We start from the raw sequence: 14,053 nt of genomic DNA, 5'->3' as shown, positions 1-14,053 counted from the left end.
AATATTGGGGCCCTGGCCAATTAAAAAGGAGGTGTATACCAGGTGTACGCAACTCGGGTCAAGGGAATGCCTTGAACGTATGTGTTGTGGAAGTACACTTACGATAGAAATCAGGAGTGCAAAAAGGGTACATGAAATATTTTTGACTGATAGGATTAAGGAGAATGGAAACAGATTATGCTGTATTTTAAACGCAAAGGAGAAGCCAGGGAGAGAATAGGGTGCCATCAAAATCACTATGTATGGTTCTCAAGAGATGAATTAGGATGTACACACTTGAAGACAGTGAAAATCTTATAAGTCGCAACATGTGACGCAATCTTCGGCTCAAAGAACACACACCCCACCCTCCTACAAAGGTACAGAATCTTGGGACAAAGCAGAAGAATAAATAAGTCAAAGTTTAAATACGAAACATTACAGACCTTCCTGTAAAAGTGAAAGAACACAGAATCACGGTTAACAGTTCAAAAACACAGTCCAAAAGTGTCTGCCCGTCCTGGGTTCACATTCCAAACAAAGACTTGACCTCCAACATTCAGCTGCCTTACAGAATGTTCCTGCTCAATTGGGGAGGTCCTGGAGAAACATATCACGTCAGTAATTACTCTGGAGAAAAACATGAAAGCAAGAGACCTCAGGGAATGTTTTGAAACGAGGCCACATTACACAAGGGGACGTGCTGGATGGATTAAAATATATCCCCGTCGGTAAATACCCAGGATCTGTTCAAGTCCATCCCAGATCATTGCATTAAGCTGGCGAAGAAATATCGGGAGACCTTGGTAAAGTATTTGTTTCATTTTCAGAGTTCTGAGGAAGGATCTGTGGATACAAAATTGTTGCATTTGATGTCTCTGCACTTATGCTTCCAGACCTGTTGAGCTTTTCCAGAAAAGTCTGTTTTTGTTGCTGATTTGCAACATCTGTAGTTCTCTCAGAGTATATTTGATGTGATTGTCTGCCACGAGTGAGATATTGGAGGACTGGAAGACAGTTAATGTTGTAACCTTCTTCCAAAAACAAATGCCTGCAAGGAAAAAAATAGAGAACTGCAGACTAGTGAGTTTGATGTTATGAATGGGTAAATTTTCGGAGGAGTTTCTGATAGACAGAATTTACATGCATTTGGAAAGGCGTGGACTGATCTTGGGTAACATGGTTTTGTGAATGGGAATTTCTGTTTCATCAACTTCGGTGAAATGTTTGAAGAGGTTACCAAGAAGATTGATGAAGGTAAAGCAGCATACGTTATCTACGTGGAACTTAGTGACGTACAACATGGTTTCACATGGTAGCCTGGTTCCTAAGGTTAGATCACAGGGGATCAGAGAGAGCCTTTAAATTAAACAGAATGTCAGTTTGACATGCTGGGAGACATTTGTTGTGAGCCGCAGTATGCCACAAGGACCAATATTGTGTCCACTTTTGTTTATGACTTTTATAAATGATTTGGACGAGGATATATGAAGCATGGACAGGACGTTTTTCAACGACACCATAAATGCGAGGTGTTGCATTTTGTCACACAAACCAGGGCAGGAGTTACACAGTTAATGGTCGAGCCTCGAGGAGTGTTGTTAAACATAGAGACGCAGGGTAGTTTCACATAGTTCCTTGAAAATGGAGTCTCAGTTAGAAAGGGTGGTGTGGAAGGCAATAGGCCCACTCAACTTCATCGATCAGAGCAATTGAGTACAGGAGTGGGTCATCATGTGATTGCTGAACAAGAGAATGCGAAGGCAACATTTGGAGATTTAAGTACAATTCTTGTCGCCCTGTTTTAGGAAGGATGTTATAAACTGGAATGGGTACAAAAGTATTTAAAATGGTGTGAATTATACTGGAGGTTTTGAGATCAAACGATAGCCTGTATAAACTGCGACTATTTGCCCAATTGCATAGGAGGTTGTGGAAGATCTTATAGAGGTTTATAAAATCACGAGCAGCATGGACAGGGTAAATAGCCAAACACTTCTCCCCAGGGAAGAGGTGTGCAAAACCAATGCGCAAAGGCTTAGGGTGGGAGGGGAGAGATTTTAAAGAGATCTAAGGGGTAAATATTTCGCACAGGCTATGCGAACCTATATGCAATGAGCTGTCAGAGAAAACGGTACGGGGGAAGATATTTTCAACATTTTAAAGTCTGTTGGATGGGAACATGAATGGGAAAGGTTTCGAGAGGTTATTTGCCAAACGCAGACAAATAGGAACAGTTCAGTTAAGGAAACCTGGTGAGGATTGACACGTTGGGCCGAAGGGTTTGTTTGCATATTGTATGACTTCTAACGCTACGAGTCTATAACTCTTCTTTCGTAACCAAGTCTTTGTTGCCCTCAATTCATTTTCAGTTAAACATTCTCTTTAAAAATCGAGCTCTTCTCTCTTGGAAAGGAGAATACCTAACATTGATGTAGTCCTGCAGACGACAGCAGCAGAAAAAGCAGACTTGTATTCAAACACAATCTGTCACTTTTTGAAAGGGATAATCCCTGAGTTTTCTATTACCATGAAGCTGATCAATTTTTCAGTGACGAGTGTAGGTGGACATTCCAGAGTCTGAACAATGTGCACCACAACCTTATTATTACCTGTTAAAGCTACCACACTTGATTGATTGCGTTCCAAACAAAACGTCTATCATCAGATTGAGAGGGTAAAATGAATTCAACACCAACAGGTCAGATCGAAGCTCTGCAGTGCTGCCACATCCAGTCAGAAATAGAGATGGGCGAGCAAATAGCTTACTGGAGGACAGGGCCCTCCAAATTTCCCCATCGTAAATAATAGAACAGTTCTATGCATCGCTGTAAGTGACAAGGATGTAGTATCTGCACCGTCGTTAGCCAATGGTGTTGAGTGGATGATTCACCCAGGAATGCTGATGAAGGGCTGCTGCCCGAAACGTCGATATTCCTGTTCCTCGGATGCTGCCTGACCTGCTGTGCTTTTTCTGCACCACTCTAATCTCGACACTGGTTTCCAGCATCTGCAGTCCTTGGTCTTACCGAGTTCATTTCAACCATTCTGCGAATCCTCTTGCAAGGATGCCTGCCTTGAAAACGTTTTCCACCTCTCTCTACAAGAATCTCATTGAGTCCCTCTCTTGCACTGCAACCCCCATGTCAGCGTCTTTGCCTTGAAGCTCTTCTACCACGTCCTGAAATAGACTCGCTACCACAGTCACATTTGCTTTCTCAGTGCCTACCTCCGTAATCAACTCATCCCACACAGACTCCAGACCGCGTTTCAACCAGCAGAGTTCGGAACCGAACAGGTTAAACAGTACAGACTACAGATTCAAAACCAACAGTTCTCCCTCAAGACCTTTTTATCCACACCCGCAGACATGGGCTGGCACCAAACCTCTCTACAGTCAGCCCTGCGTCAGTTGAGGGCCACACTCTCCCAGAACTCCAAAGGATCCCTTCTGTACCATATTGTCTGGAGAATTCATACTCTCATCAAACAGTATTTCAACAACATCTCAAACGTCAAAAACGGTACGCACAACCAACTTTGATTTATCCACCCCTATGAGCAGCATCCCTCAACCATTCCAGAAGATTCTCCCGGCCTCTAGAACTGCTCGGATGCCATTAGACATGTGGCTGCTGCAGCGACCATCCCCATGGTGAATGATGACGTCACTTTCGCCCCCATCATGGCCGCTTCCAAACCACTTCCGCCCCTCACAATTTCTCATGCCGTACACGTGACATCAGCTCCGCACCTCACATCATCGCTGATGTCACACGCTCAATGACTTCCGTCCCCCTCCTACTGCTGTGGTCGCCATGAATTCTGCCCCCACCAACGCCACTCATCTGCATTCTGCAGACACGCCGCCAACAGATCACTCTGTCACCATCCCCGCCCCCAGAACCCTGAGGGGAACACCACCCCTAAGCATAACTCCACCCCAATTCCGCCTAACACTACAACCACTCCATTTATTTGCTCCGCCCCAACTGCCTGCTCCACACGTACACCAGTTCTTAGCTCCCAGCCCTGCCGAGTTTTCAACATTCCCCTTGACCTCCCCCTGATTGTGGACGAACGATTCGTCCTTAGCAAAAGCCTTATTTTATGCCCCTGCACCGACACATCAATGAATTTAATACACGCCGTGGCGTTGAACACTTCTTCTGCCGCCTCCCCCTCCGAGCTCACTTTTACAATCAGGACTCCCACTCACCTTCTGAGGTCCCATTTGCCCGCCACAAGCACACTCCATCCAGCTGGACACCCCGTGCTGGCCTATTACCTGCCCTCTATCTCTTCATTTCCAATTGCTGCCGAGACATTAACTGCCTGAACCTGTCTACCCCCTCCCGACTACAAACAGTCACCCTCACATCGCACAGCCCTCCACTCCCTCTGCTTCAATCCCATCTGCACCATCAAAACCGCAGATAAAGTTGGTGCAGATGTAGTTTGGCGCACTGACCTCTACACCACTGAAGACAGACGCAAACTCGAGGACACCTCTTCCTACCGCACCTCGAACATGATCCCACTCCCATCACCAAGCCATCATCTCCCAGACCATAGAGGACCGCTTCACCTCTGGAGATCTCCCATCCACGCCTTTCAACCTCAGAGACCGGGATCACTGCACCGCCCGATTCTACCTCCTTCCCAAGATCCACAACCTGACCACCCTGGCCAAATAAAAAGTATTCCTGATAATGCGATATTGCCGAAACATCGATTTTCCTGCTCCTTGGATGCTGCCCGACCTGATGTGCATTTCCAGCACCACTCTAATCTAGACAAATATTTGAGATTTAGTGGGAACAGCTGGGTCATAACGACGGATCCATGTGATATCCCACGATACTTGCACTCCCAAAAAAAAGGTTTAATCTTATATACTGTTTCCTGTCAGCTTTCCAATTCAAAAACCATGTTCATGTATTAGCCCCATTCCAACAAAAATTCATTTTGCGCACGAGGATTGGGACTTTATCAAAAATCTTTCTCAAAATTCAAATGCACTGCAACCATTGCTTCTCGCAATGTATTGGACAGTCAGTTTCTCAAAGATGATTCACATATCATAAATCTATGTTGACTGTGTCTGAATCCATTACGTACAGTTCCAGCATTTTCTGCCAAATTGTGTATTTCCAAACTTCATTCTATTTCTTTTTTTCTCTAAAGGCTTGGGCTTCCCAGTACTATTGGGAGGGTTTTTTTTGGCTTGTTTTCTTCTGTGAAGACAAGAACTGAAGTATTTCTTTCATAGTTCTGCCATTTCCCTCTTCTCCATTTTCCATTCTCTGGTTGCTGACTGAAGAAGATTCACTTGTTTTCTCTTACCATTTACATCGACAGTTCATACCTCTTGTTAAAATACACTTCAGAAACCCATCCATTTCTGTTTCAACATTCGCAATTGTAAACCTTCCAGAATCATACAGACACAGATACACAGTCTCTGTACCGTCAGAAATACAGCACAATCGACATTAGTCTAACTTTCCTACCCAAGAACAGTAGCCGTGAATATTATGACACTTCAAGTGTTCGTCCACGGATTTTGAAATGGTTGTGAGTTTACACATGACAACTCCCCTCTAAGGAAGAACATTCCATAACCCAAAACCTTCTGTGTTAAAAAAGAACAATTCTTGAATCATCTCTAAACCTCAAACCCTCCAGTTTAAAAGCGAGCTATTCTTGTACTTGGCCCTTTGACTAATAGGAACAGCTCCTGCCAATCCACCATTTACATAGTCCTCGTAATCTTTTCCTTCTGAAATACCTCCCCCTCAACCTTCCCTGCTTCTTCACAAATAACCGAGCTTATCCATCCTCTCTCCATAGCTAATATCCTCCACCCCAGGGAACATACCGGTTAATCTCCTCTGCACCCCGTCCAGTGCAATCACTTCCTTCCTGTCATGTGGCTCCCAAAACTGCACACGGTATTCCATCTTGGCTTAACCAAATTCCTGTATAACCCTCGTAATCAATGTCTCAATGAATAAAGGCTATGCCCATTGTCCATAATGCCTGCATAACGAACCCGTTAAACTGACCAGTCACATTTAATGATGTGTGGAGATACACCCTCTGAGATTTCTCGTGTGCAGTCATTCATTGGAGGAGCTGGAGAATCGACGTTCCGGGCATAGGTCCTTCTTCAGGAATGAGTCTGGTGTGCCAAGTGGGCTGAGATAAAAGGTAGGGGGGAGGGAATTTGGGGGAGGTACGCTGGGAATAGGATAGGTGGAAGGAGGTGAGGGTGACAGGACAGACAGGGGGTGGGGGCCGAGAGGTCGGGAAGAAGATTGCAGGTCAAGAGCACGGTGCTGAATACGAGGGATGGGACTGAGATAATGTGCGGGAGGGGAAATGAGGAAGCTGGAGAAATCTACATTCATCCCGTGTGGTTGGAGGGTTCCTAGGCGGAAGATGAGGCGCTAATTCTCCAGGTGTCGTGTGGCTAGGGTCTGGCGATGGAGGAGGCCAAGGACTTGAATGTCATTGGCGAAGTCGGGGGGGGGGGGAGTTAAAGTGACAGCCATGTGGCAGTTGGGTTGGTTGGTGTGGGCGTCCCAGGGGTGTTCCCTGAAACATTCTGCAAGTAGGCGGCCTGTTTCCCAATGTAGAGTAGATCATATTGGGTGCAGCGAATACAGTAACTGATATGTGTGGAGGTGCAGGTGAATTTGTGACGGATATAGAAGGATCCATTGGGGCCTTGTAGGAGGGGAGGGGGATGTGTGGGCGCAAGTTTTGCACCTCTTGCGGTTGCAGGGGAAGGTGCCGGGAGTGGAGGTTGGGTTGGTGCGGGGTGTGGACCTGACGAGGAAGTCGCGGAGGCAATAGTCTCTCCTGAATAGGGGTGGAGAGTGAAATTTATCCCTGGGGCTGGGTCTGTCTGGAGGTGACGGAAATGACGGAGGAAACCACATCCATGATCCCCTTGCCAAAATGCAATAAAATTCATCTGGGTTGACTTGTCTCAAATAAAACCATGCTGGCTATGCGTGATCAAACATTGCTACTCACAATGGAGATCAACTTTCTCTTTTCCTATTTGCTGCTATAGATTCCCTAACAATGAGCTAATACGCACAGTTCTATAGTTCCCTAGTATATCTGCACCACCCTACCCGCGAAGTGGGACCACTTTAGTTCTCTGGCATTTCTTCTATGAACAGATTCTAATTAAAAAATTTGGTCAGGGCCTTTCATCCCTTGTCTCCAACGGCAGCCCAGGATATAACTCATCTGGACCATTTGTGGAAATTTATACCAGCTAAAACCATTAATCCGCGCTCCCAGTTTATATCAATCTGCTCAAGAACTTCACAGTCCATCTTCTCGATTTTTGTCCCTGTATCCTCAATCTCTCAAGTAAAGCAAAAGTGAAGCTCTCTTGTAACAATCCATCAATGTTCTCCAGATACACACACAGATTATCCCCTTGGATTCAAGTGGGCTTTAATCATTCCGTTGTAATATTGTTCCCTGATTGATGTCCTTGTGGAAGAGCTTGGGAGATTTCCTAATCTTGCCTGCTCACATTTCTCCATGTACTTCTTTAATTCGGCCACTCCCTGTTTTATTAAAATTACTTCTCGAAGGAACGCAGGGCGAGATCCCTCATCAGATAATCTTGCTCCCTGAGGAATTTATCTGCAGAATGCCCATTCGGTATATGTGATCAGTATGTTATTTCTTTGAACAGGACACCAAAACTGTACACAGTACTCCAGGTAGAGACTCACCAACACCGTGTGTAAGCGATGCAGGACATATTTACGTTTAGTGTGAGTAAATAACTGCAGATTCTGTAATCTGTACTGAACACAGCAAATGCTGGAGATAACAGCGGGTCAGGCAGCATCCATGGAGAGAGAGCAAGCTAACTCTCCCAGTGTGGATGACACTTTATCATCTACATCTGGTGCCCTTTAAATGAAGGTAAACGTAACGTTTACCTTCTTATTCGCACATATTCCTCCCAATACACATTGCTTCAATATTTCTACTGTGTGACTGGGAGAATTCCTTTTCAAATTCTACTGAATATCCAAGCATATCACATTGAATGGGTTTCCATTCTTTATGTCTACAAGAGATACCTTCACACAAAATTATAACATCACTTTCATGAGTACAGAATCATTTTCTCAAATTTTGCTATTACTTTCTAAATGACCAATGTCAAATTCGACATAATACATTACAACACATTCCCTCTTCTGCATGTCAAGTTAACTGGTCTGTTGTTCTCCTCTCTCCCTCTTCTTCAATGTTTGCTTCTCCTTGCTGTTTCTAAACTCCACCTTACTGGATTCAGTGGAATTTGAATGACGTGGGCTCGAGGGAAGAGTAATGGCAAATTCAGGCGATAAGATTGGCGAGGCAAAACTCCACTTTGATATTATCACGCCACATCTTACCCGTTCTTATCAAGCGTCATTGAAACATTTTCACGAGATCTCTCATTATGCTGGTGGAGTGAAGAAGGACAAAGATCTTTCATCAATGCTGTGCCTTCCGTCAGGTAGCTGTGATTGTTCTAATCTGAGTCGGAGCCTTACAGCTGGCTGGCAAAGTGTTGTTGCTACTGGACAGGATCTAAGTGAGACGACATCAGGGGTAGCGTGTGCAGATTTGATCTCCTCACTGAAGATAGGATATTGGAATTAACTCAGAGACTGTTCCCTCATCTGATTCATGCAACTAAAATGATATTCATAGATGACCTACAGAGTGGAAGCAGGTCATTTGACCCATCGACTCCGAACTGATTCTTCGAAGACCACCCCAACCACACCCACCCTCTACCCAATCCCTGAAAACCTTCATTTTTCATTTGTTGTGAACAGAGCCTGCCCATCTCCGGTCACTACGGGTAATTTAGCAAGGCTAATCCAAATATCATTCACATTTCGGGACTGTAGGTGGAAACTGGAGTACCTCGCAGAATCCCTTGTAGGCACGGGGAGCATGTGCATACTCCACACAAACAGTGACCTGAGACTGGACGTCAACGCGGGTCTCAGGTGCTACGACACAGCAGTACTAACCACTGATCTACACAGTGTGGGCAACAGAACTTGCCTGCACAATGAAGTATCAGCATAGCCTTGTTTCGGCCCAAGGACCTTTCTCATGTGAGGTGAATATGATAAGCACAACACTATATTGGTTACCCATACAGTGTGGCCACTGGCCCACTGAAGTTTCTGTGCTGTGTTGCATCGGAGATCACTTTAAACTGAACAGACTGCAATCTGATGTGTTCATCTTATGCAGAACCCATTCACAACATGATTCCAGATAACTCGTTATCAGTACAGAGGGCCGCAATGTATTCAAACCCACGTATACTTTCACACTGAAGCATAAATCCTGCACCTTAGCGTATTCTGGCACGCTACCACACTGAACTGAAAGCATGAGCAGTCTTTGAATCTAGTTCTTGAGGACATTGCTACATCTCTGGTTGCACAGAGAAGTGATAATACCTGTGCATCATCACCTCAGCTGTAACATTCTCTTAAGGTCTCAAACCTAGGCAGTGGAGTATTAGCACTGTTTCATGAAAACACATCAATCACCTGCAGCCAATACGTGTCTCCATCCAGAGCATCAGTTTGGATCAACAACTTGGCAGATCAGCAACATGGCATTTGTGAGAAATTTGAAAACGGAATGTTTCATGTGTGGTGCAAGCACTGTTCGGGTTTGAACCCTCGATCTATCATTTTATTAAGCAGGCACGTTAACCAACTTAACCACAGCGTCACGATAACTTACGAGGGAGGGATGAGCAGGTTGAAAAAATTCCTATCTAAGTTTACAAGAATGACGGGTGATCTTGTTTTGCAATTCAGCAACAGAAGGCTGTTCCACAGCAAACGGAGGATTCAGTTCCACTTCTCGAACCTGGAACACCGGAATTCTTTAATTCTTTAAACTTGTTACAGCAGGTCAGGCAGAGGCTGGTTAATTTCTGGATCCTGACTAGCAGTGTCAGGAAGTGGCCAATTTGACCAAGTAAATATAAGACAGGACCAATAATAAACCACGAGTCAAGATTACAGTGGTGTTGGAAAAGCATAGCAGGTCAGGTAGCATCTGAGGAGCAGGTAAATCGACTTTTGGGCGGAAGCGAACTTTCTGCTCCTCAGATGCTGCCTGATTTGGAGTGCTTTTCCAGCACCGCTCTATCTTGTCTCATGGTCTGTTATTGGTCCTGTGTTATATTTAAGAGGGTCTGTTTGGATTCTTCCTGACTCAGTATATAAGGTTCCAGAAACAAAACAGCCTCCTTCTAACCTGCTGCAACAAGATCAAAGAATCTTCTTCTCCTGTTGCTGTGTTCTCTGTGCTCCTGCCAAAACGTCCATTTTCCTGCTCCTCGGATGCTGACTGATCTGCTGTGCTTTTTCAACACTACTCTAATTTAATTCTAATCTCCAGCATCTGCAGTCCTCACTTTCGCCACAGCAGACCATGTTGCACCTGTATCCTGTCACACAACAGCAGGATGACACCATTCCGCCTTCATAATGCACAATGCTTATTTGCAAAAATACAATGAAATGACTGGAAATTGCTGCACGAGTTGAGGCCATTCAACCTATTGAGTCTGTTGCACAAGAACTGGGGAAGGAAATTGATCTGTTTGAGATGTTTCTATGTGAAAAGGATGAGGTAAATCAGCCACGTATTTGTTATATGGGAACAGGAGAATACCAATCACTTCCTCAATCCAATTTCAGGGATATAAGAGTAGACTGTTTTCTACCTTGAGCTTGTTATGGAGGAATATGAGGAAACACTTCAGACCCGAGAAATTATGCACTGCATCAGGAAGATCCCATAAATTCCCAAACATCTCATACAGAAGCAGCAGAACGAGAGTCAGATATTCAGAGCTGCTCAGTCAGGAACAGATGCAGGACGATTAGCCCACGAGACAATAATCTAGTAACACCAGGAGGACATTACGCCAATGGAGACTATAATAAAGGAACACCAGCAGGATATTCAGCCCATCGAAATAACAATGTAGATGCACCAGGAGAACATACAGCCCATGGAATGTTTAAACCTGGAACAAAAGAAGTGCATTCAGTGACTTTCTTTTTTACAGATCAAGCAGAGCAGATATTATACAGTCTTGTGCCTGTTACGCAGGGACCCAGGAAAGGAAACGTAGACGTTATAGAAAGGAAAGAAGTTAAAATAACCAATATTTGCTAGGGAAATAAGTGTGACTGGTAAGCTATTGGGATCGAATGCAAACAGTTAGAATCTGTCCGTAAAATATTAATAACGTGAGATTGTGAAAGTCAAACTGTAATTCATTACAGCCAGCACGGTCTTGTGAAGAATAAAACGTGCATGAATTATTTGCTTGAGAGTTTGTTTAATGTGATGAGAAGGTGGACATTGGGGATCCTATAGAAGTAGTATACCTGGATTGCCAGAGGCATTGCATCCGGTACCTCACAATCGTTTAATGTGCAACATAAGAACACATGGGGGTTAAGAAAAAACTGATTCACTTGGAGAGAGAATGGCTAACCACAAAGGAAAAACATGATGTGGAGCTGCCGGTGTTGGACTGGTCTGACCATCGTCAAAAATTACACGGTTCCATTTTGTACTCCAACAGATTTATTTATGAACAATATATTTCGGAGCAATTTTCCTTCCTTAGGTGTTAGAGAGAGAGGAAGACCTTCAAAACAGAATTTGAAAGGAAAAGATCAAAGCGTCGTCCTAATCATGCACATGAATTGAACTCATCGAAGATCGCTCAAAAATCTTGAATCAGTTAGACTGGGCTTGCAGGTTTTGATTGATAAATGGGTAAAATCCCAGAATGTCTTTCAAATCACTGTCCAGGGGATTTTTTTATAATGTCTGACAAGCAAGTTCGATAAAGTGGATCCTTTCGATGTACTATATCTGGACTTCGAAAAGTCATTGCATAACGTGCCTCACTAAAGATTAATATGCAAGGTAAGGGCACATGCAGTTAGAAAAATATTATTTGTTTGGAGAAAGGATTGGCTAATAAATCAAAGCCATGACGTGGAGTTGCTGGTGTTGGACTGGAGTTGACATGGTTAAAAATCACACAACACCAGGTTACAGTGCAACGAGTTGATTTGAAAAACAGGAGATATCCGAGCTCTTTCCCTTCATTGGGTGCAGAGAAAAAGCAAGACGTTAGACACATATCTTATGAAGAAAAGTTCAAAGCATTGTACAACTCATGCGCATGAATTGAACACATCTAAGATGGCTCTTAAAATTTAATTAGTTAGAATGGAGCTGCAGGTTCTGAATGCATAATATTCAAATCCCAGGCTTTCTTTCACGTCACTGCCTGGAGATAATTTAAGGTATTATCGATGGAAAGGAGACAAAGCCCTTCGGTCTGAGTCTGAGTCAGCTGACAGCACCATATCTCGTAAACCATCCCAGCACCTCCACTAAACTTTCAATAACAGGAGTGAGTCAGAAGCCCCTCAACTACCAGTTTCATGCCTGGTCCTATATAATAATACTCGAGGGGCTTCCTCATGTCACTGACTGCACGATTAACTGAGAGTGACAAAGACATTCGTTCTCTGGACAGACACGGACTGAGTTTCAAAGACGTGAAACAAAGCTGCAGGAAACCCCGTCCAGCATGGAGCTCCACATTAGACACACCCAGAAGTGAACAACACCCCAATAGACAAACCTTTCATTGCTTCTGACCATCACAATGCTAGCATTCGACACACTTCGGAGAGAAAAATCAAGGCCACGGAAAGATACAGAAGGAGATTAACATGAAAGATTAAACAGACAAATAATTAACTGAGAATATGATGTGGAATAAAGGGGAAAAAGAGACGACAGGGGACCGGACTAACTTGAGGAGTTAGACCTTGGTAGGTCAATTCAGAAAAAATAGATTATGAACAAACTTATTGCTCGATGAGATGAAATGTTTCATTACATCCATTTCTGAATCTCCCCCCACAGAAACTACCCAGATACCGTAAACTAGGACCGGCAAAATCCCAGCATGGAGACCTATGCAGACTATGCTAGCGTATTGCTCGGTAAGCTGAGCTATCTGTCCAGCATGAGGAGGACTGCAACACTTTGTCTGATATATTACTGCTATACTTGCAGTGGATATCTGCCAAGCCTGGAAATATTTGCAGCACATGCTGCAAGTGACTGTACATGGGACTGCCACAAATTTATGTCTCTGACCATCCATGCATCATCTCAAGGCAAGGGGTTTTATGTGTGCTTGCGTGTGACTGCCTCGAGTGGAGAGAGATATGAAAATCATTGTCTGAGAAAGAACTCGCATATGAACAACTGGCACGGGTTTGGATCATGGTAAGAGAGAGACGGAGGATTATTACATGGACAGTTATTAATTCGTGCTTGACAATATTAAAGTAAAGGTATTGTCAGACCCAGTAACAATATAGATCAGTGTGCACAGGAAGGACAGGTGAATGGGGATTTTGGTGTGAATTAATTTACGAGGCATGGAGTATTGACACAGAATTGCGTCTGCACGTTTGAAGCTGGGACTGTCAGCAGCAGAGTATTGGCTTCATTAAGACTGTACTTCATAGTTCAAGGTTCAGTTAGCAAATGGGAATAGCCAGTGAAGTGTATTTTGGAGGTATCAGCTGCGGAAATACGCATGGTATGGTGTCAAGAACCAGCTCATGGCCAAAGGATCAAGGCATCTGTGATTCATCAGTTGCAGCCTCAGATGTTGGCAAGGAATGGGGTGGAGTTCGAGGCAGGGAATTGAGTTTGCAAACCAGAACTGTAAATGGGTAACCTACATGTGCACAGTTCTTAAATAGCAAGTTTAGTCATGATTCTTTGTTCACAGCTGAAACTGAATAGATCAAAGTTGAGATCCACAAGGGACCCTGTCAGAATAAAAGAGGGGAAAAAGACATACAACACCAGATTTTCGTCCTGTTCATACTGATCTATATGGTTATTGTGTCTGGCAATGCCTTTACTTTGGGTGATAACC

This window comes from Chiloscyllium punctatum, chromosome 51 (genome assembly GCF_047496795.1).
Source record: "Chiloscyllium punctatum isolate Juve2018m chromosome 51, sChiPun1.3, whole genome shotgun sequence".
Classification (NCBI taxonomy): Eukaryota; Metazoa; Chordata; class Chondrichthyes; order Orectolobiformes; family Hemiscylliidae; genus Chiloscyllium; species Chiloscyllium punctatum.
This window is presented reverse-complemented; position numbering follows the sequence as displayed.